The sequence below is a fragment of the Mytilus trossulus genome, chromosome 4 (assembly GCF_036588685.1).
Source record: "Mytilus trossulus isolate FHL-02 chromosome 4, PNRI_Mtr1.1.1.hap1, whole genome shotgun sequence".
In the NCBI taxonomy this organism is placed as follows: Eukaryota; Metazoa; Mollusca; class Bivalvia; order Mytilida; family Mytilidae; genus Mytilus; species Mytilus trossulus.
In genome coordinates this window covers 50327944-50349386 of record NC_086376.1, presented here as the reverse complement: position 1 = coordinate 50349386, position 21443 = coordinate 50327944, and the positions used below count along the sequence as shown (strand labels likewise).

At 32.5% G+C, this 21443-nt stretch overlaps 1 long non-coding RNA gene across 2 annotated transcripts in view; it reads left to right on the top strand.

Moving 5' to 3' along the window:
- Positions 1 to 19657, top strand: part of LOC134715463 (uncharacterized) — a 36987-nt gene extending 17330 nt beyond the window's left edge. For both annotated transcript variants that reach the window (XR_010106720.1, XR_010106719.1), the window contains exons 3-8: positions 607 to 781; positions 4524 to 4676; positions 6755 to 6839; positions 7213 to 7342; positions 17071 to 17167; positions 17936 to 19657. This is a non-coding gene — a long non-coding RNA (uncharacterized LOC134715463). The remainder of the gene's footprint in view (positions 1 to 606; positions 782 to 4523; positions 4677 to 6754; positions 6840 to 7212; positions 7343 to 17070; positions 17168 to 17935) is intronic.
- Positions 19658 to 21443: the final 1786 nt, after the last annotated feature.

Here is a 21443-nt window from a genome sequence, read left to right as displayed (position 1 = left end):
TTGAGAGGATTAATATTCAACAGCATAGTGAATTGCTCTAAGAGAAAACAAAAATTTTAAGTTCATTTGAATACATTCATTCTGTGTCAGAAACCTATGCTGTGTCAACTATTTAATCACAATCCAAATTTAGAGCGGAATCCAGCTTGAATGTTGTGTCCATACTTGCCCAAACTGTTCAGGGTTCAACCTCTGCGGTCGTATAAAGCTACGCCCTGCGGAGCATCTGGTTTTTAAGTAGTTTCTTTCAAATCATGACATGGGTGTAGGGTGTTTAAATTTCGATACTGTGTAGTAAATTGATTTTAAGTAAGGAAGTTGTATTTTCTTTGTATTTCTGCTTGAATATTAAGAAAGTCATAATGAATTATGACATTGAGTTGTGTCTCCTCACTAGGTAATATAGTGCCATCAATTGTCACCTGCTCATTTATAGAATTTTAATTGATTTAACTGATAAAGATATGATATGCAGTATGTAGATAGTAAAAATTAATCATCAAAGTAATTCACAATGATTTCAGCAATGATGCACTTTGAAATGGGTCCTGATCATGTTGTGAATTTTCACAGCACATTTAACATATATCCCTTCCTGTTCTTAAGACACTGAAAAAGAAGGAGAAATGTATAGCATTGTCACTTATGGATGAGGCATCTGATTCCTGCAAAACTGCCAGTGCCGAAGAAAAAGCTAGTTCTCCTAGTGATGAATTGGAATGCAGTTTTGAAGCTGATTGGCAAAAAAGAGGCGCTGGTTGTCAATGTAACAGTAACACAGGTATCAAGTCAACATCAGCAATACTAAACAAGTAGAAATAGCAATGGAGGAGTTTATTGATGTGTAAATGCTACCGAGTTGCTTATATAAACTGAATCAAGCTAGAAGGACATGTGTGTTATTTAATTCTGTCACTTTACACATCAATAAACTTGTCCAAAATAACTATGTAGGTTTCAACTATGAAAATGATAGGTACATATAGGTTCACCCCTGTCCCTCTGTATGTCTGTCCTTTCCTCCCGATCTTGGTTAAGTTTTTAGGTTCAGGTCCATATCCAACCTTCTTTACGTTGTAGACCAATATACTTGGTCAAAAGATTAACCATAGGAAAAACTAGTAGAACTGTACATTGGGGTTCACTAAAAAATAGGCCATTCTATCCTTCAGTAATGTGTTATGTATAAAAAAGAAGATGTGAAATGATTGCCAATGAGACAGCTCTCCACAAGAGACAAATCACAAAGAAATTAACAACTGTAGTTCACTGTACAGCCTTCAACAATGAGCAAATCCAATATTGCATAGTCCGCTATGAAAGGCTAAAAAATGGCAATGTCAAACAATTCAAATGAGAAAACTAACCGCCTGATTTAAGGTCCAATTCTCAGCTACTATTTTAATGGGCGTCTGGGGTATACAAAAATTTAGTCCTGGTATCTATGATGAGTTTATTTACGACCACTGGGTCAATGCCACTGTTGGTGGAGATTTATTTCCCCAAGGGTATCACCAGCCCAGTAGTCATCACTTTTGTGTGCTGACATGAATTATCATTGATATGGTTATATTTATAAATTACCTGTTTACAAAACTAAATTATTTTTTTTTGAAATACTAAGGCTTTTCTACCTCAGGCATAGATTACCTTAGCTGTATTTGGCAAAACTTTTAGCAATTTTGGTCCTCAATGCTCTTTAACTTCGTACTTTATTTGGCCTTTTCAACTTTTTGGGATTCAAGTGTCACTGATGAGTCTTTGTAGACAAAACATGCGTCTGGTGTATATATGTTGCAGTAAATAGGTGAAATTAGGAATTACATGTAATAACTAAAATTTAGGAATTACATGTAATCCCCAAAGCACTTAGTAAATACAAGTAATTCCTGAAACGGCCCAGTTATTACCAGTAATTACTAATTTTAAAATGAATTTTTACACCTATTTACTAACTGTAAAAACAATGTTGTAATATGGTCAGCTGATCAAAAGTTATGCCTAAAATGTACCTTTTTGTTATAGGAGCATTAGCTACGAAAATAAAATTTGATTTTTTTTTTTGTTCAATCATTAATGAAAATGATATAGTGAAATTATATTTTAGCAGTCAATCTGGTACTGGTGCACTTGCAAGTGAATAATTGGACCTCAATGAATATGTATGCATGTGACCTACAATTCACCCCCTAGCTGGAGATATACTACCGATGTATACAGATTTAAAATTGTAAGGTTTCGTGGAACCAGTATCTCGTCTACTTTTGCTGTTAGTCGCAGGCTCAACAAAAATGGGAAAAAATATAAAAAAAATCCTCCAGAAACTAACTTTTGGCAAATACTGTAAGAAGCTTCTGTCCAAATTTGGTTAAAATCCAGGATAGTTTATGAAATCTTATCAATGTGTAAAAAAACCAACCTGCAGAGTATATGTACTATTAACTAGGGGAAAAAGAAGTCCATTTTTAAAGGAACATATGAAAAAGGATTTTTTTACAAACTTTACTTATGAGTATTATCTTATGATCATAGACAAGCTTCTGTCGAAGCTTGGTAGAAATCCAGGATATTTTGAGAAATTATTAAAATTCTAAAAGCTTTAACCTATGTCTCACTTTTGCGACAATAGTTGCAGTTTCGACAAATGAAAAAGAATGACAACATTGAAAGTAAAACAAAAGGGAAGGAACAATTAGTTGACTTAGACAATCCACAAAAAGATGATTCTTATACAAGAAAGTAATCGAAGACGAATATCATTTTATATTAGAGTGTGATAAATATGTAAATGTCGGAAGTAAAATTGAGAATGGAAATGGGGAATGTGTCAAAGAGACAACAACCCGACCAAATAAAAAAACAACAGCAGAAGGTCACCAACAGGTCTTCAATGTAGCGAGAAATTCCCGCACCCAGAGGGGTCCTTCAGCTGGCCCCTAAACAAATATATACTAGTTCAGTGATAATGAACGCAATACTAATTTCCAAATTGTACACAAGAAACTAAAATAAAAATAATACAAGACTAACTAAGGTCAGAGGCTCCTGACTTGGGACAGGCGCAAAAATGCGGCGGGGTTAAACATGTTTGTGAGATCTCAACCCTCCCCCTTTACCTCTAACCGATGAAGAAAAGTAAACGCATAACAATACGCACATTAAAATTCAGTTCAAGAGAAGTCCGAGTCTGATGTCAGAAGATGTAACCAAAGAAAATAAACAAAATGACAATAAAACATAAATGACAACAGACTACTAGCAGTTAACTGACATGCCAGCTCCAGACTTCAATTAAACTGACTGAAAGATTATGATCAACATCAGGCACAGTCCTTCCCGTTAGGGGTTTAGTATCATACCATCATAACATTTATGAGAAGAACATAACCTGTGTCATGCCAACAACTGTTAATATATCAAGATATATTATTATAGAAACCCATCTACCTTCAAATTAGTTCAATTACTATCTGTAAGAAATATTAGTAAGGGATTATTGTCCTTTAATGACAATTTTTCACAATTTGTTCATCATATTTGCTAACTTTAAAAAATCTTCTCTTCTAAAACTACTCAACCAAATTCAACCAAACTTCAACTGAATGATCAATAGGGTTTATAGAATATTTTCTATTTCGTCAAAAAACATGGCCGTCATGGCTAAAAATAGAACACAGGGTAAAATGCAGTTTTTGGCTTATATCTCAAAAACTCCAGCATTTAGAGCAAATAAGACAAGAAGTTAAAGTATTTATTAGGTCAAGGTCTAGCTGTCCTGAAATTCTCAGCCGAATTGGGTAACTGGTTTTTCAGGTATAATGCCCCTGAATTGATGATTTTATAGAAATTTTGCAGTTTTTGGTTATTATCTTGAATATTATTATAGATACAGATAAACTGTTAATAGCAAAAATGTTAAGCAAAGTAAGATCTACAAATAAGTCAATTTGACCAAAATTGTCAATTGACCCCTTTAGGAGTTATTGCCCTTTAAAGACTTTTTTCACAATTTGTTCATCATATGTACCCATGTAAACCATGAAAATTGGTATCCAACGAATAATAATGAATCCAAAGTACTAGTATACTTTCCAATGGAGTATTCCAGCTGTGATATTATTATCACAAAATGAGTTTTCTGGTGACATAAAAAGTGTACATGTAAGAGCAAATATTCAAATACAACACAGTTTTTTTTTATGTCAACTCTCAATTTCTCTAAGATATTTTTGTATTTATAATTTTCAAATGTCTTCTGAGGCACAGTGCAAAAAAAAATCTGACAGGTAAATCATCAGTTTTACCCCTGGAATATATGTGATTTTGTCCGATCAAAATCCTTGATATAAAAAAATTCATTTTAATACAATAAATAACACAGAGTTCAGCAGCTTTAGGAATAATCAAATATGTAACTAAATGGTAATCAAAATTATACAGTTAAGATCTGTTTGAACCATTGCCATAAATCAACATATATATAATGTGTAACAATTCAACTATTTTCTTTTATATCATTTCAGATATAAACATCTCCAAAAAGGTGAACCATTGACAAATGCAAACCTGCGTAAGCACTTAGAGACAGTGACGAAAAATTTACAAAAAGAGATCAAGCCAACTTGTAGATTTAGGCTCAAAACAGAGCAATGAAAATTTCAACAATATAGTGGCAAGTAAGGCTAAAAAAAAATAGGTCAGTACTAAAAAACATTGATTATAACCTTTCATACAAAAAAGAAGTCTTTCATTTTTGAAGGGAGATGATTGCTGATTGTCCGTCAAATGAAAATTGACTATTTTTTCTAAAACTATGATCATTAGCATATTCTCAAGGGCATATGATACAGTTACAGGGGAGGTAATGACGTTGCTAAGGTAAAATGTTATTTTCGCAACGCCAAACTGTGACATATCGGGAAAAGATGCATTTTTTGACGGATTTTTATCATTCAAACTGATTTAATTTGAAAACAAGTGCATGGACCCCTATTTTTTAAAACAACATTTTGTTTCATTTTGCAGGAAATTTAGTGGATCAAATTTCATAAAACTGTAAATAGTGCAATGTTTTTAATTTTGATAAGGATACATAAAAAAATTACTTTTTTTTCTCAATTCATGACCATTTGATAAATATGATTATTTCTGAAAAAAAATGCATAAATTTTTAGGATACGTATAAAATAAAGAAATTTCAAATTATTTAACAAAAAACAATTTGTGTTTATCTTAACAAAAAAAGTTATGCCTTACTTTTGAAAGGAAAAAAACGGCCACAAATCCGAATATTGAGCAAATATACAAAATTTCAACCTCATTTAACCAAAAAGTAGCACATGAAGGTATATTTTTTATTACATATTTGATTTAATTAAAAAAACAATCCTTCATTTTGATATCGGATAAACAAAAAATAACCAACAGTGCAAACAGTTAAATATGAACTTAAGTTTTACTTTATTAAATTAAATTGTGATATGAGGGGGGCAGGGATGGGAGGTGGCAAAACCTTAAAAGATATAATTTAAAAATCCAAAAACTAATATGAGATCTGATGAAACAAAAGTGAACAATTCAAAAAGTTTCATAATTAAGAAATAATTCATGGCGGCTCCAATATATTGTGATTTTACCACAGGTTGGCCCTTTATGACAAACATTTTACCCTGAGTGATAGCAAGGGGTAAAATATTGACATAAAGGGACAACCCGTGGTAGAATCACAATATATTCAAGCCCCCCCATGACATTATTTAGATTCTAATAAGACAAATACGGCAATTGTTTTGGATTAAAGCGCTCTAGGTGATTGCATTATTTGCTGTTCCCATAATTAAACGCACTATCAAATTGAAGTAAAAGAACCGAGCAAACTGAATTATTGACATGCTTAAACTATTTACAATAACATTTTTATATATGTTTGGATGAATTTAAATGACTATTTTACATAAATGTCTTATATGTATACAAAAATTGCTTATATAACACATCTTAGCATCGTTTGTTTGTGTTTCCTTGTTGTGATGATTTTCGCTTTCACAAGTGTGTAGTTTCCCGTAAAATGCTAATATTCTGACATTGTCTATGATGTCGGGTAGCTCATTCATAAAAAAGCATATGACGTGGGAGTCTGATAGGAACAGCCCAAACAATATATTCATATTTTACCAAGGGTGTGTACTCAAAGCATTTGAAGGACGTCATGTCAGAATAATAATTATACCCCGCTCTGCTTTGAAAAAAGAGGGGTAACCTGTTTTACCATTGACTGTCTGTCAGTGAATATTTTTCGTTACATTTGTCTTAGGAACTACAATACAAGGATTTCTGAAATTTGGTTTCAGGGTCTACATAAGTCTGCTTTAACCGTTTGATGCCTTTTCAGATTAATCGCTGAACAATTTCCTGTTTACCAAACTCTTGTATGATTTTACACATAATAGCCAAGTTGAAAACTTTCGTCACATTTTTCTGAAGAACTACAATACAAAGATTTCTGAAATTTAGTTTCAGGTTATATATTAGTCTGTTTTATTGTGTGATGCGTTTTCAGATTTATCACTCAACAACTTCCTGTTTACCGAACACTTGCAAATTTTTAAGCTTTTAAAATTATCCACTTGCTGCGGGATATCATCAGTGAGCAGTAGCTTGTAGTTTCACTGGTTTTAGCTAGTTTAATCTTCTGACATCTACTTTACAATATTAACTGTGAAATGACTGAAATTTGTGAAATTTCTTTTTGTAGATCATATGGTGGAACCAGTTCATTAAAAGCAAGAGTTTCAGCTGCAGTTCTTTAGAAGAATGAAGGTTATACCTGGGTTAACAAGGTATTGTGTTACAGCTATTATAAATACTGTGTATTTCCTCTTTCATTTTACCCTATGTAACATAAACATAGTATAATGTTTTTGACCTGTCAATTTCAGTTTCTAAACAAACTATTCATAACTAATACAGTGATTTTTGCTGAATTTGATACGAATGACCTTACAAAGTTCAAATTGGACTTAATTTTTTCAATTAATTTTTTCGCAGCAATGCTTGTCCACTACATGAATGATGCTAATTTGGTTTTAAATTGTTTAAATATAAAGCAGTGTGTGGTTGACCTTCATGTGACCCCATCTAAAGTTCAAATATAGAATTTAAAGGGAGGGTTATGTTTTTTGTCATCTAAAACACTAGTTTACCTTGTTTTAGGTTAACAAGAAAGCATTACTGTCACCAGGCACAATCTTTGTTAGAGTTGGACAAAGGATTGACAGAAAGAGACTGGCAAAAGAAGAATAGCTCCTTAGTTCAATTCAAACATGACAGATTTAAAAGAAAGGTAAAATCATGGCATATAATTTATAGTCAATTTAGTGACAGCCTTATAAAAAACAAAGAATATGGGGTATCCAGTACATGTACAACAAAAAACACAAAAAAGCAAAGGAACAGCTCTTTTATTGCGATTCTTCATCTCAAAGTCTCATTAAAGTCTCAACAAGGACAAAATAAAAGTCTCACCTCACTACAATTTATTGATAATTTTTGATTACACATAAGTATATGATTGAATTCTAAAAATGTAGACATATATAGCTTGTTTCTCAGATATGAAGTGCCCTATTAGGTTATCAAAAAACTTCATTAATCAGTGCAGTACAATCTGTTGTATAGATACAGGTATATTGATGTTACCTCCATGAAATGTTTTGAAGTGATAATTTCAATGTGGATAGGAAAGAGGACCAAGAATAGGTGGTGTACCTCTAATTTAAAATTTAGTATATTAACTGTTCTACAATTGAAGCATGATGTGATATAAGAGAAGTTATCTATAATACTAAAATTACGAGGTCCAATTTGTCAGCCGTCATCACGTAATAACGACGAATCAAAGAATTCAACTTTATATATAACTAATATAGTACAAAGGTGTAGATTAAAAATTACATCACTCAAGGCCCTTTTGTTTTCCATGTTGTTAATATTGCCAATAATTAAGAAGTTCTGAGTGGAGTCCGATACCGATACCAATAGTATATTCACCTGTTACCTTTTACCTTATCTGTACGTTCCGCATCTGAAAGGCACACCACCAAACGGTGTATTCAGGATTAATTTAATACACGGGTCATAATCACAGGATTGACACTACTAAATTGTCAAATTGTTACCTATTGTAGTATTTTAATCAGTATGACTTTCTAAAATAACAATACGAATACTAAAAATCTGGACTAAAAATAAGGCGTATAGGTACATTATTCAATTTGTTAACGGGTATGACGTAAAACAGCGAATCAAAGAATTCAATTTTATTTATAACTAATATAGGACAATGCTGTTGATTAAAAAATACTCCATTCCTGGACCGTTTGTTTTCCAAATAATTAATATTACCAACAATTGATAAGTTCCAATTCGAACGGTTCAAACAGAAAAATTTGAAAGCAGAGAAAACTGTGTAGGCATGACTTTATCAGATGACAATACTAATACTAAAATAAGGCTTGCACATAGTTATATACTTTAATTCAGGCACGGACCCGCGATATCATGGGTGTGTTCTAGTCTCAATAATAATTACTGTCAATTCAGAAATTATTGCAAGGTTTTTATTATTGCCAATATTGTGAATGGATTATGATCTAAATAATTAAAACTGGCATTTTGAAATTTTTTGTATGAACTAGACAGGATTTTTTCTGAAAATTGCAAACATTAAAATCGCATTTTAGTTTAAAATGACAAAATCGCAATAATAAATGCACGCAATAATTTCTTCATTTACAGTACACCATAACTTTAAAAATATAAGCACCACATGTATCATCATACAGCAGATATAGGTACTAACCGAGCGAGCAAGAGCGATTTTGATCTTAATCGGTAACGAAAATCTTTGTTTTGTTCGCATAATATCAATGTGTACTTCAATCTAAAAATAATTGCTGTTTTAAGAAATGATTTGGTGGTAGGTTGATGGTTAGAGATGTCTCATTATTTTCCCAAAACATGAGAGATTACTAAAACAATGTAAAAGCATCTGCAAATACTTGTCAAAGAAGTTGGCCCTAGTCTCATCCGATATAAATCTATATTTATTGCAACTCTTTTTCTGATAGAAGGTCAATGTGTGTGCGTTATAAGTATAGCTGTTTCAATAATTGGCATTGAAATCTTTCATACATATGTTATTTTTTTATATTTTAACCCTAAAAAAGTGTTGTGTACGGTGTTTAACTGACCACATAAATCCTTATATTACGAATTACAAATGTGACGAGGTTTGATTGGATAACAACACAGAGATGTCAGTATATATTCAGGAAACTGCCCGGGTATATACAACGTTTTTATCCCCAATTGGAACCTCAAAAACATCATCATAACACCGGTAACTATGTGACGTAGTCAAAAGCTATCAGACTGTCAGAGGCTAACAGAGGGAAAATAATGTGTGCTTCCGTCAATAATACATTTTTAATACAAAATCACTCAATTTAAACTTTTAATACTGAAATTTAATGTTAAAAGTGTTATTATAAATAATAACATACAAGATAAAATTATGTTCACAGCAAATAAGAAAATCCTTCACGATGTCCAACATAGATATCAGGTTGGGTTTTTCAATATATATGTGTTGTCAACAAATACCTGCACTGGGAAATAACATTAAGGATGTACTTAGGTGAGCTTTTTTGACAGAAATCGGCACGGTGTACCGGAGATAACTCTTTCTGATTTTTATACGACCGCAAATTTTGAAAAAATTTTCGTCGTATATTGCTATCACGTTGGCGTCGTCGTCGTCGTCGTCGTCGTCGTCGTCGTCGTCGTCCGAATACTTTTAGTTTTCGCACTCTAACTTTAGTTAAAGTGAATAGAAATCTATGAAATTTTAACACAAGGTTTATGACCATAAAAGGAAGGCTGGTATTGATTTTGGGAGTTTTGGTCCCAACATTTTAGGAATTAGGGGCCAAAAAGGGCCCAAATAAGCATTTTCTTGGTTTTCGCACTATAACTTTAGTTTAAGTTAATAGAAATCTATGAAATTTTGACACAAGGTTTATAACCACAAAATAAAGGTTGGGATTGATTATGGGAGTTTTGGTTTCAACAGTTTAGGAATTAGGGGCCAAAAAAGGGCCCAAATAAGCATTATCCTTGGTTTTCGCACAATAACTTTAGTTAAAGTAAATAGAAATCAATGAAATTTAAACACAATGTTTATGACCACAAAAGGAAGGTTGGTATTGATTTTGGGAGTTTCGGTCCCAACAGTTTAGGAATTAGGGGCCAAAAAGGGACCCAAATAAGCATTTTTCTTGGTTTTCGCACCATAGCGTTAGTATAAGTAAATAGAAATCTATGAAATTTAAACACAAGGTTTATGACTATAAAAGGAAGGTTGGTATTGATTTTGGAAGTTTTGGTCCCAACAGTTAAGGAAAAAGGGGCCCAAAGGGTCCAAAATTAAACTTTGTTTGATTTCATCAAAATTGAATAATTGGGGTTCTTTAATATGCCGAATCTAACTGTGTATGTAGATTCTTAATTTTTGGTCCCGTTTTCAAATTGGTCTACATTAAGGTCCAAAGGGTCCAAAATTAAACTTAGTTTGATTTTAACAAAAATTGAATCCTTGGGGTTCTTTGATATGCTGAATCTAAAAATGTACTTCGATTTTTGATTATTGGCCCAGTTTTCAAGTTGGCCCAAATCGGGGTCCAAAATTAAACATTGTTTGATTTCATCAAAAATTGAATAATTGGGGTTCTTTGATATGCCAAATCTAACTGTGTATGTAGATTCTTAATTTTTGGTCCAGTTTTAAAATTGGTCTAAATTAAAGTGCAAAGGGTCCAAAATTAAACTAAGTTTGATTTTAACAAAAATTAAATTCTTGGGCCTCTTTGATATGCTGAATCTAAACATGTACTTAGATTTTTGATTATGGGCCCAGTTTTCAAGTTGGTCCAAATCAGGATCTTAAATTATTATATTAAGTATTGTGCAATAGCAAGTCTTTTCAATTGCACAGTATTGTGCAATGGCAAGAAATATCTAATTTCACAATATTGTGAAATAGCAAATTTTTTTTTAATTAAGAGTTATCTTTCTTTGTCCAGTATAGTAAGCAAAAAATATCTGCAAGATTTTTTTTAATTGGAGTTATCTTTCTTTGTCCAAAATCAACTTAAATCTTTGTTATATACAATATACAATGTATATTCACTTTTTACTACCAACTGATAAATTTAAATAATCTTTACCATTCAGTGATAACAAGCAGTTTTTTTACATCATGTTTTTAAATGAGTAGTAATTGTTGCAAACTCCATTAGAATATTTTAATTGAAATTAGTTTTGGAATAAGGGAAAGGGGGATGTGAATAAAAAATTGGGTTAAATTTTTCTCATTTGAAATTTCATAAATAAAAAGAAAATGTCTTCAAACATTTTTTTGAGAGGATTAATATTCAACAGCATAGTGAATTGCTCTAAGAGAAAACAAAAATTTTAAGTTCATTTGAATACATTCATTCTGTGTCAGAAACCTATGCTGTGTCAACTATTTAATCACAATCCAAATTTAGAGCGGAATCCAGCTTGAATGTTGTGTCCATACTTGCCCCAACCGTTCAGGGTTCAACCTCTGCGGTCGTATAAAGCTACGCCCTGCGGAGCATCTGGTTTAAAAGATGTAAACGTTCAGTATCATTTAAAGTTAGTATCGACATTTTTATTCATTATCTGTAATCAATAAGACATAATAGAAATGAAACTGACGAGAAAATGTATCTGAATAACTTAAAAAATATTAAAATGTTTTACAACGTATATGACGTAGTTGATCTCATTTTCAGCACACTGCAGACAACAACATAAACAAACATGGGGAAGGTGAACAAGAAATCATATTTTAAAAGAAGTCTGGTGAAATTAAGAATGGGGAAAACAAGCGAGGGTCTGATACGTTATTTCAATAAGGATAAAGATATAACAGATGAAGCATATGAGCGAAAACAACCTCATAATGACCATAACTACCAGGGGCGGATCCAGGATTTTTGAAAGGGGGGGCGAAGATTTTAACTTTTAAAATTTTGGGACCTTTTTTGGGCTAAAAAACATTAAAGTAAGTGTAATATGCACTATTTAAACCGTTCCTGGTGTGGGGCATGCATATTTTATAGTTGCTGTAAAGTGTAAGGGTTGGACATTTTTTATGTTGTATTTTCCCTTTTTTAAAATTGTCTATCATAAAATGATAGTATTGATCTAAAGCTATGTACTTATATATTTGATGTAGGACTTGTCAGTAAAAAATAGACATGGAAATTCGATGAAATTTACAATACGACCGACACGAGTTAAAAAAGACAAACAAGTAGTTTTTATCAAAATGTCTGATTAATTATGTTTCACCCAACACAACTAAGGGAACCGAAGTGAGGGGGTTCCAAATCCACCAAAGACTACGAAAGTGTCTGAAATGACAACGAAGTTATGAATGACAGTCGACAAATGGAGACATAAAGGTCACACCCGCCAGGCAGGTTACAGTCTGGTCTTGAAAAAAAGTATTCAATATATATAAGTCCTGTGAAACAGACAATTCGGTCAGACATGCAAACCCCAGCAACAAAAAAATACGCCCGTTTTTATTCATCATGTTCATTTAATGCTAAATCATTTTGTTGGAAATTTTTGTTTTTAGTAGCAAAAAAGTGGACAAGACTATTGTTTTCAATCCAGATACGGCCAGAGTTTTTGTTTAAGGCAAGAATCAGAGTCAATTTGTTTTCTCTCAAATATCTCAGACTGCCTCCTCAAATCCAATGCTTCGTACCTGAATCTTGAAATCTTTCTAGAGCTAATACTGACTGGGGATCATTATTCAGCTATGTTATTTTAAAAAGGCTGAGGTGTTTGGGGTTAAACATGTTTTCGTAGGTAAATAATATTGTGGAACTTTTTTTTCATGAGCGTATAATAGTCTATAGAGTATTTACTATTACTTTCTTTTTGGTGGAATAGTGAAACAGAAGTCAATAAGATCTTGCTCAATCCTGTGTTGCTTTGAAGGTTTCCTGATTGTCATGACATCCTCAGCCTAAGCAATGTGTATTACTGTAATTTGAATTTCAAAATGACCGAGTGACGTTTTTTAAACGCACTGATCAACTCCACCAAAGCAAATCACATGACTTTGACAGTCAGTAAATACCAGCGAAAAATATCTTTATAAGAAAAGAATGGTCGTATTAATCATTTAAAAAAAAAGAAAAAAAACAGTCTGAGCAAAAAGGGGGGGGGGTGTACGCCCTCTACCCCCCTCTGAATCCGCCACTGACTACAGTAACTGAGTTAAATTTGACTACAGTAACTGAGTTAAATTTACCGCGACGAACCAGAGCAAACAGTCATTGTAGAAGTAGGGTTGATTATAGAAGAGAAAGTTTTAAGTGCCCGAGAGCAACCATGGAGGGTCGGGAGGCAGATTGTTGAGTTGGGAGTGCTGGCAGATGCACTTTCAGGATGCAGCAAGTGTGGCCTGCCTCTCCAACTGCATCATGCCACAGCCTCCATTAATTATGGACTATCTGCTATATTAAAGGTGAGGTTCAAAATTTAAAAAACAATTAGTTATAATTTCAATAACAACTTATAAAGAGAGTGAACAGAGGGACCAACACTATAAGATTCCCTACTAAATCTCTCACTCTTATCCCCCCCTTCCCCCCCAAAAAAAATGGCTCAAAATCTATTCCTGAACTCTTTCTTCAAACCATGTTTCTGGCTCTTGCCTCTCATTCAACTGTAATCTATGTATGGTTTGCATAGATTCTCAATACACTTTCTACTAAAAATTTCCTCATAAATATTAGTCCAAATAATTATGACGTCTTGAAAGGCTATTATAATTTTTATACGACCGCAAAATTTGAAATTTTTTTCGTCGTATATCGCTATCACGTTGGCGTCGTCGTCGTCGTCCAAATACTTTTAGTTTTCGCACTCTAACTTAAGTAATAGTCAATAGAAATCTATGAAATTTCGACACAAGGTTTATGACCACAAAAGGAAGGTTGGGATTGATTTTGGGAGTTGTGATCTCAACATTTTAGGAATTAGGGGCCAAAAAGGACCCAAATAAGCATTTTCTTATTTTTCGCACAGTAACTTTAGTAAAAGTAAATAGAAATCTATGAAATTTTGACACAAGGTTTATGACCACAAAAAGAAGGTTGGGATTGATTTTAGGAGTTTTGATTCTAACAGTTTAGGAATAAGGGGCCAAAAAGGGACCCAAATAAGCATTTTTCTTGGTTTTAGCACCATAACTTTAGTATAAGTATATAGAAATCTATGAAATTTAAACACAAGGTTTATGACCACATAATGAAGGTTGGTATTGATTTTTCAGAGTTTTGGTCCTAACTGTTTATGAATAAGGGGCCCAAAGGGTCCAAAATTAAACTTTGTTTGATTTCATCAAAAATTGAATAATTGGGTTTTTTTGATATGCCGAATCTATCTTTGTATGTAGATTCTTAATTTTTGGTCCCATTTTCAAATTGGTCTACATTAAGGTCCAAAGGGTCCAAAATTAAACTTGGTTTGATTTTGACAAAAATTGAATCCTTGGGATTCTTTGATATGCTGAATCTAAAAATGAACTTAGATTTTTTTATTATTGGCCCAGTTTTCAAGTTGGTCCAAATCGTAGTCCAAAATTAAACTTTGTTTGATTTCATCAAAAATTTATATGGGGCTCTTTGATATGCCAAATCTAACTGTGTGTGTAGATTCTTAATTTTTGGTCCTGTTTTCAAATTGGTCTACATTAAAGTCCAAAGGGTCCAAAATTAAACTTAGTTTGATTTTAAATTGAATTCTTGGGGTTCTTTGATATGCTGAATCCAAACATGTACTTAGATTTTTTATTATGGGCCCAGTTTTCAATTGGTCCAAATCAGGATCTAAAATTATTATATTAAGTATTGTGCAAGAAATTTTCCTTTGCACAGTATTGTGTAATACCAAGAAATCTTCAATTGCACAGTATTGTGCAATAGCAAGTCTTTTCAATTGCACAGTATTGCGCAATAGCAAGAAATATCTAATTGCAAAACATTGTGAAATACATTTGTAGCAAATTTTTTTAACTAGAGTTATCTTTCTTAGTCCAGAATAGTAAGCAAGAAATATCTAATTGCACAATATTGTGTACTTAAATCTTTGTTATATACAATAGTGGTCGTGTGGTCTAGCGGGACGGCTGCAGTGCAGGCAATTTGGTGTCACGATATCACAGTAGCATGGGTTCGAATCCGGGTGAGGGAAGAACCAAAAATTTGCAAAAACAAATTTACAGATCTAACATTGTTGGGTTGATGTTTAGACGAGTTGTATATACATTATGTACACAGCCATGTATCACCATCATTGATGGCGATCCAATGGATACATCTGTTGTAGGGTTGTCACTGACTCAGACGTACTTATGAATATAATTATTTTCTGTGACTGTATCTTACATTAATTTGTAGGATCCTTTACTATAGATAATTTAGCTGATCTGTAACAATAACATCTTCATGCCTTATATATCATGTACTGTAGTACGCCGCTAGATTAAAACTGACGTGGAAAGGTAACACATGCCCACCGAAAGCTCATTTTTGAGAGCCCAGGTGGTCGTGTGGTCTAGCGGGACGGCTGCAGTGCAGGCAATTTGGTGTCACGATATCACAGTAGCATGGGTTCGAATCCCGGCGAGGGAAGAACCAAAAATTTGCAAAAGCAAATTTACAGATCTACCATTGTTGGGTTGATGTTTAGACGAGTTCAATATACAATGTATATTCACTTTTTACTACCAACTGATAGATTAAAACAATCATTACCATTCAGTGATAACAAGCAGTTTTTTTACATCTTAATACTTTATGATGTATTTAAAAATGAGTAGTTATTGTTGCAAACTCCATTAGAAATTTTAATTGAGATCAGTTTTGGAATAAGGGAAAGGGGGATGTGAAGAAAAAAAATTGGGTTCAATTTTTCTCATTTGAAATTTCATAAATAAAAAGAAAATTTCTTCAAACATATTTTGAGAGGATTAATATTCAACAGCATAGTGAATTGCTCTAAGAGAAAACATGTAAGGTGTCAAAGAAAAAAATTATAATAGCCTTTCAAGACGTCATAATTATTTGGACTACATAAATATATACTAATGTATACTAATATACATGTATATGGACAAAACATCTTATCGCTATTAGCGTACTCGGCTGGCCGACCCGGCTGGATGACCCGGCTGCTTGACCTTTTGACGCACAGAACAATTACTTTTATGACGTCAAAATTTTACGGGAACCTGTATGATATCCAGTAATGGCTGACAAATAGTGATAAGGTGTATGGGCGAGAGGTTGCTTCACTTTCATTTTCAGTTTGTGCACAATTTTCAAAAAAAATCAAGATTTTTGTGACATGAATAATCGTAACATTTACTGATGGTGAAACTGTATTAATATTTATAAACTAAAGGTATAATGCTGCTTTAAAATTGAGACAACAGTCAACTGTTGTATATTTTAAGCCCCTTTACGTACAATGATCTCAGCCTTAATTTCAAGAGGCATTCATCATGTTTATATATATTTCACATTAAGAAGATGTGGTGTTATTGCCAAATAAGATAATAAACCCTCCACTTGAGACCAAATGACATAGCAGTGAATAACTGTAGGCCATTGTACATGTACAACCTTCAACAATAAGCAAAACCCTTTACCCAACATTTAGTTATATAAGGCCTGAAATTACAAATTTAAAACAATTCAAACCAAAAAACTAATGGCCTAATCTATATACAAAAATCTATATAAAAAATGGGGAAGAAATAAGTTTGATATACATCAACAAATGACATCCTCTGACAATGTCTAATCACACGCTCTAGCCTGACTTTGACACATATGTATTATATCTAAATCATTCATCCACTTAAATGTTAATGTTCATGATATTTTTTGTTTCCAGATACCATGTTCAAACCTTGTCTGTAGATCTGTTAACCATGTGCCAACTGGTAAAAGACACAACAGAACTTGGGATTCTAACACAAAGCTTGCATCAGGTAGGTTTTTAATAGCACACATATGAACATTATAATATTTAAAAATGCAACTATGTGTTGTAGACCTTATTTTGTAAATATATATATACTAAATTTGTGACCTTGATCAGCGTTATCTCAAGGAACTCAGGCTTCGTCCAGCAAAAGAACTGACTGCCATTAAAAAGCATATAACATGTACATGTAGTGGCATTAAACAATAATCAATCAATCAATCAATCAAATTGTATGCATGTATTTTTTATGTATAATTCGTGTATCACTACCGGGAATTACTGAAGATGAAAATTTTATGTATAGCAGTTGTATAGATAGAAATTTCACTTAATGTGAACAAAATTTCCTGTAAAAGTTTTTAGAAAGGGATAGTCATTGATAGTGGTGAAATATATTTAAGAAATCGTTCATTAAAGGGTAATTTTATGAGAATTCAATTTATGCCCAATACATCTGTAATGATTTTATAGGGATAGTGTATGCAATATATTACCTATAATATCACAATCCTAAGCTTGAGTCATTAGCTATCTTTTAGGCCGCTCGTCAACTGGGGACGTCCGATAACAACTTGGGTAATGACTGCCAAATATACTATGGGAAACCCCGGAATTCCTTGATATGACGTAGTCGTCTTCCGAATGAACATTGGTAATAGTTAACCCAAGTCTGTGTAGTTCCGAGTAAACTGGTGTTATCCCATATTCATAACACATCTACCTTACCAAAAAAAAATTTATATAATAAACTTAATTTAATTTTTATTTTTAGCCATGATTCATGCTGGTATAGGAGAAAGGCAAGTCAATAGCCTTCTTTCGTGCTGAATATTCCACATGTCAGTACATGGACTGTTTTGGCAAGGCAAAATGAAGCAGGCATTAAAGAATACTTATTTTGTATCATATTGTTGATCTAAATACATGAAACTCTGACAACGAACAGAGGCGGAAAAAAATTGGTTGCTTATATAGGGAATCACTGAAGCGTGACTGGAGCAGGCCCCCTCTTAGGTCAGTCAGTGGGCCCCCACTTATGAAAATTTCTGGATCCGCCACTGACGAATTTAATAAACAAGCTGAAATTTTAAATGCAGTTAAAACACTTAAAAATGGTAAATCATCAGCTTAAGACCTAATTTCTAATGAAATGATTAAATGTGGTATGCCAGTATTATTAGAACCCCTATAAAAGGTAGCAATACACAGTTAGGAAAAAAACTTAAAATTGACACTCATAATTTTTAAACACCCCCTTTCCCCTCCTGTCTAACAAAGAAGGCTTTATATGTGTGTTATGCATGTATATACTTGTAGAAAGAGAATCTTCCATAGATTTGATTTCTAATGGTCATAAGGGTGAAATATAATCCCTTTTGGGTGTAACCATGGCAACAATCTGCATTTCTTAGATACAAAATAGAGCAAAAAAGGGGGGTGAACATGTCACAAAAGTCTCCAAAATTTGGTCTAAAGGAAAATTTCAATGAATTACAGTGATACCTTTCCTGAATCCATAGGTTTATATCTATCAAGTGGTCCAAAAAAAATCATATGTCTTCCTGCTCGTTTTTCCATAAAATTGAATTGAAAAGATCGAGCGCAAAATCTTTGTTGATAAACACTACAATAATTTATGGACCTATGAACGGTTCGGATAGGAAAATACGGACTGTCAATCATTGAAATGGCCTATAAAACATGTTAAAATCAATCGAAATGTTCATATAAACCCACTAAGAAGGCTATATTATTCTTCAATTACCTAAAAATCAATTTTATTGTACAAAAACTTTCATATTTAAAAAATTCACAGGGGCCATAATGCGAAACTAAACTTCTAACTGTGTATTGCTACCTTAAGGATTAACATTTTTTTTCCCAATTCCACTTTAAATGGATTTCTATTTTCTACTAGTTAAAACGAGCATTTTCGCCTGCTAGTTTTGAAAATCGGTTCAGAAATAAATATTTTATGAAGGTTAGCAGTTGACACTGAAATGCAACAAAAAAGTGATTTTATGAAACATGCTATGTCAAAGTGCATTTTCTCCTTTTTTAGTCAATTTTCTAAAACTATACCTTCTAAGCCTGTCTTTCCTTGTTTAAAAACCTAAATTAACCTTAACAGTAGACAACTTTTACAAGTTAAAGCTATTTTAAAGCTCTAGAATGTCAATTTTGTTGTGTATTACCATACCGAGGCCTTGGTTAAAATTAAGTCAATACTGAATTTATTTATAACAGCGGGGAAAAAATTGGGCTTAATTCATGCTAAATTGTGACTTTATACTTGCTAAAATAATAAATTTGATTTAGTCGCATGAAAAAAAATAAAGCGTTCCCTTCTAAGGTTTCTACATAATGCACAATCTTTTTTTCCAAGGGGTAGCCAATAAAGTATCAATTAATAACGGAACCAAGTCTATGTGTCAAAATGTCTATATTGGTTGCTAAGGACAATAAACAACAAAACTAACATACATTGTCATACTAAAGGTTGTTTCTTCCTTAGAATTGTATCTATAACCTAAATATCAATAGTTTTGTGGTATGTTTGTCTGAAAAAAAGGCAATTATTTGCTTTGTCAAATGCCATAAGGTAGCAATACACAGTTAGGAAAAAAACTTAAAATTGACACTCATAATTTTTAAACACCCCCTTTCCCCTCCTGTCTAACAAAGAAGGCTTTATATGTGTGTTATGCATGTATATACTTGTAGAAAGAGAATCTTCCATAGATTTGATTTCTAATGGTCATAAGGGTGAAATATAATCCCTTTTGGGTGTAACCATGGCAACAATCTGCATTTCTTAGATACAAAATATAGCAAAAAAGGGGGGTGAACATGTCACAAAAGTCTCCAAAATTTGGTCTAAAGGAAAATTTCAATGAATTACAGTGATACCTTTCCTGAATCCATAGGTTTATATCTATCAAGTGGTCCAAAAAAAATCATATGTCTTCCTGCTCGTTTTTCCATAAAATTGAATTGAAAAGATCGAGCGCAAAATCTTTGTTGATAAACACTACAATAATTTATGGACCTATGAACGGTACGGATAGGAAAATACGGACTGTCAATCATTGAAATGGCCTATAAAACATGTTAAAATCAATCTAAATGTTCATATAAACCCACTAAGAAGGCTATATTATTCTTCAATTACCTAAAAATCAATTTTATTGTACAAAAACTTTCATATTTAAAAAATTCACAGGGGCCATAATGCGAAACTAAACTTCTAACTGTGTATTGCTACCATGCCAGTATTATTAGAACCCCTATAAAAACTTTTCAACCTAGTATTTATGAAAGGCAGCTTCCCAAAATTATGGAACAAAAGTCTGATTACTTTAATTCATAAAAAGGGGAACAAATCTGACCCCTCTAATTATAGAGGTATCTCATTGACTTCTAATTTGGGAAAATTATTCAATAAAATTATACACACTAGACTTATGAAGTTTATTAACACCAATAATTTGATAAGTGAAAATCAGATTGGCAACAAAGAAAAAGCTAGAACAGCAGATCATATCTTCTCATTAAAGTCTATTGGAGACAAATATAAAACTAAAAAAAAGAAAATTTTTGCAGCATTTATAGATCTGCGAAAAGCCTTTGATACTGTCTGGAGGGAGGGTTTATTCTACATTCTACTCCAAAACAGACTTCCAGGCAAGCTTTTTAGCGTCATCCAATCAATGTATCAAAATAGTCAAAATGCAGAATTAAATTTCAAAATGGTATAAGCCATGAATTTATATCAAATTGCGGAGTAAAACAAGGGGATGTACTTAGCCCCACTTTGTTTAATATTTATATAAATGGCCTTGTTAATGACCTTGATCATGCAAACACTCAACCAATTATTATAGGACTAGGAGATGTTAAATTAACATCATTATTATATGCAGATGACATTATTTTATTGTCTGAAACCCAAGAAGGGCTACAAAATGCACTAAATGAGTTAACTAAATTTTGTTCCCTATCGAAACTTGATGTTAACAAACAAAAATCAAAAATTATAATATTCGATTCTAATGGAAAATCTCACTGTAATTATTTTAAAGTAGAAAAAGAACATCTTGAGACTGTTAAATCTATTTGTTACCTTGGAATAACTATAAATTGTTCAGGAAGTTTAAGTCATTCAAAAAAAAATCTTATGGAAAAAGGAAGAAAGGCTTGGTTCAAAATTAAAAAAACAGTCTCTTTAGATAATTCCTTCAGTACTAGTATGCTTGAAAAAATTATTTGATACTTTAGTT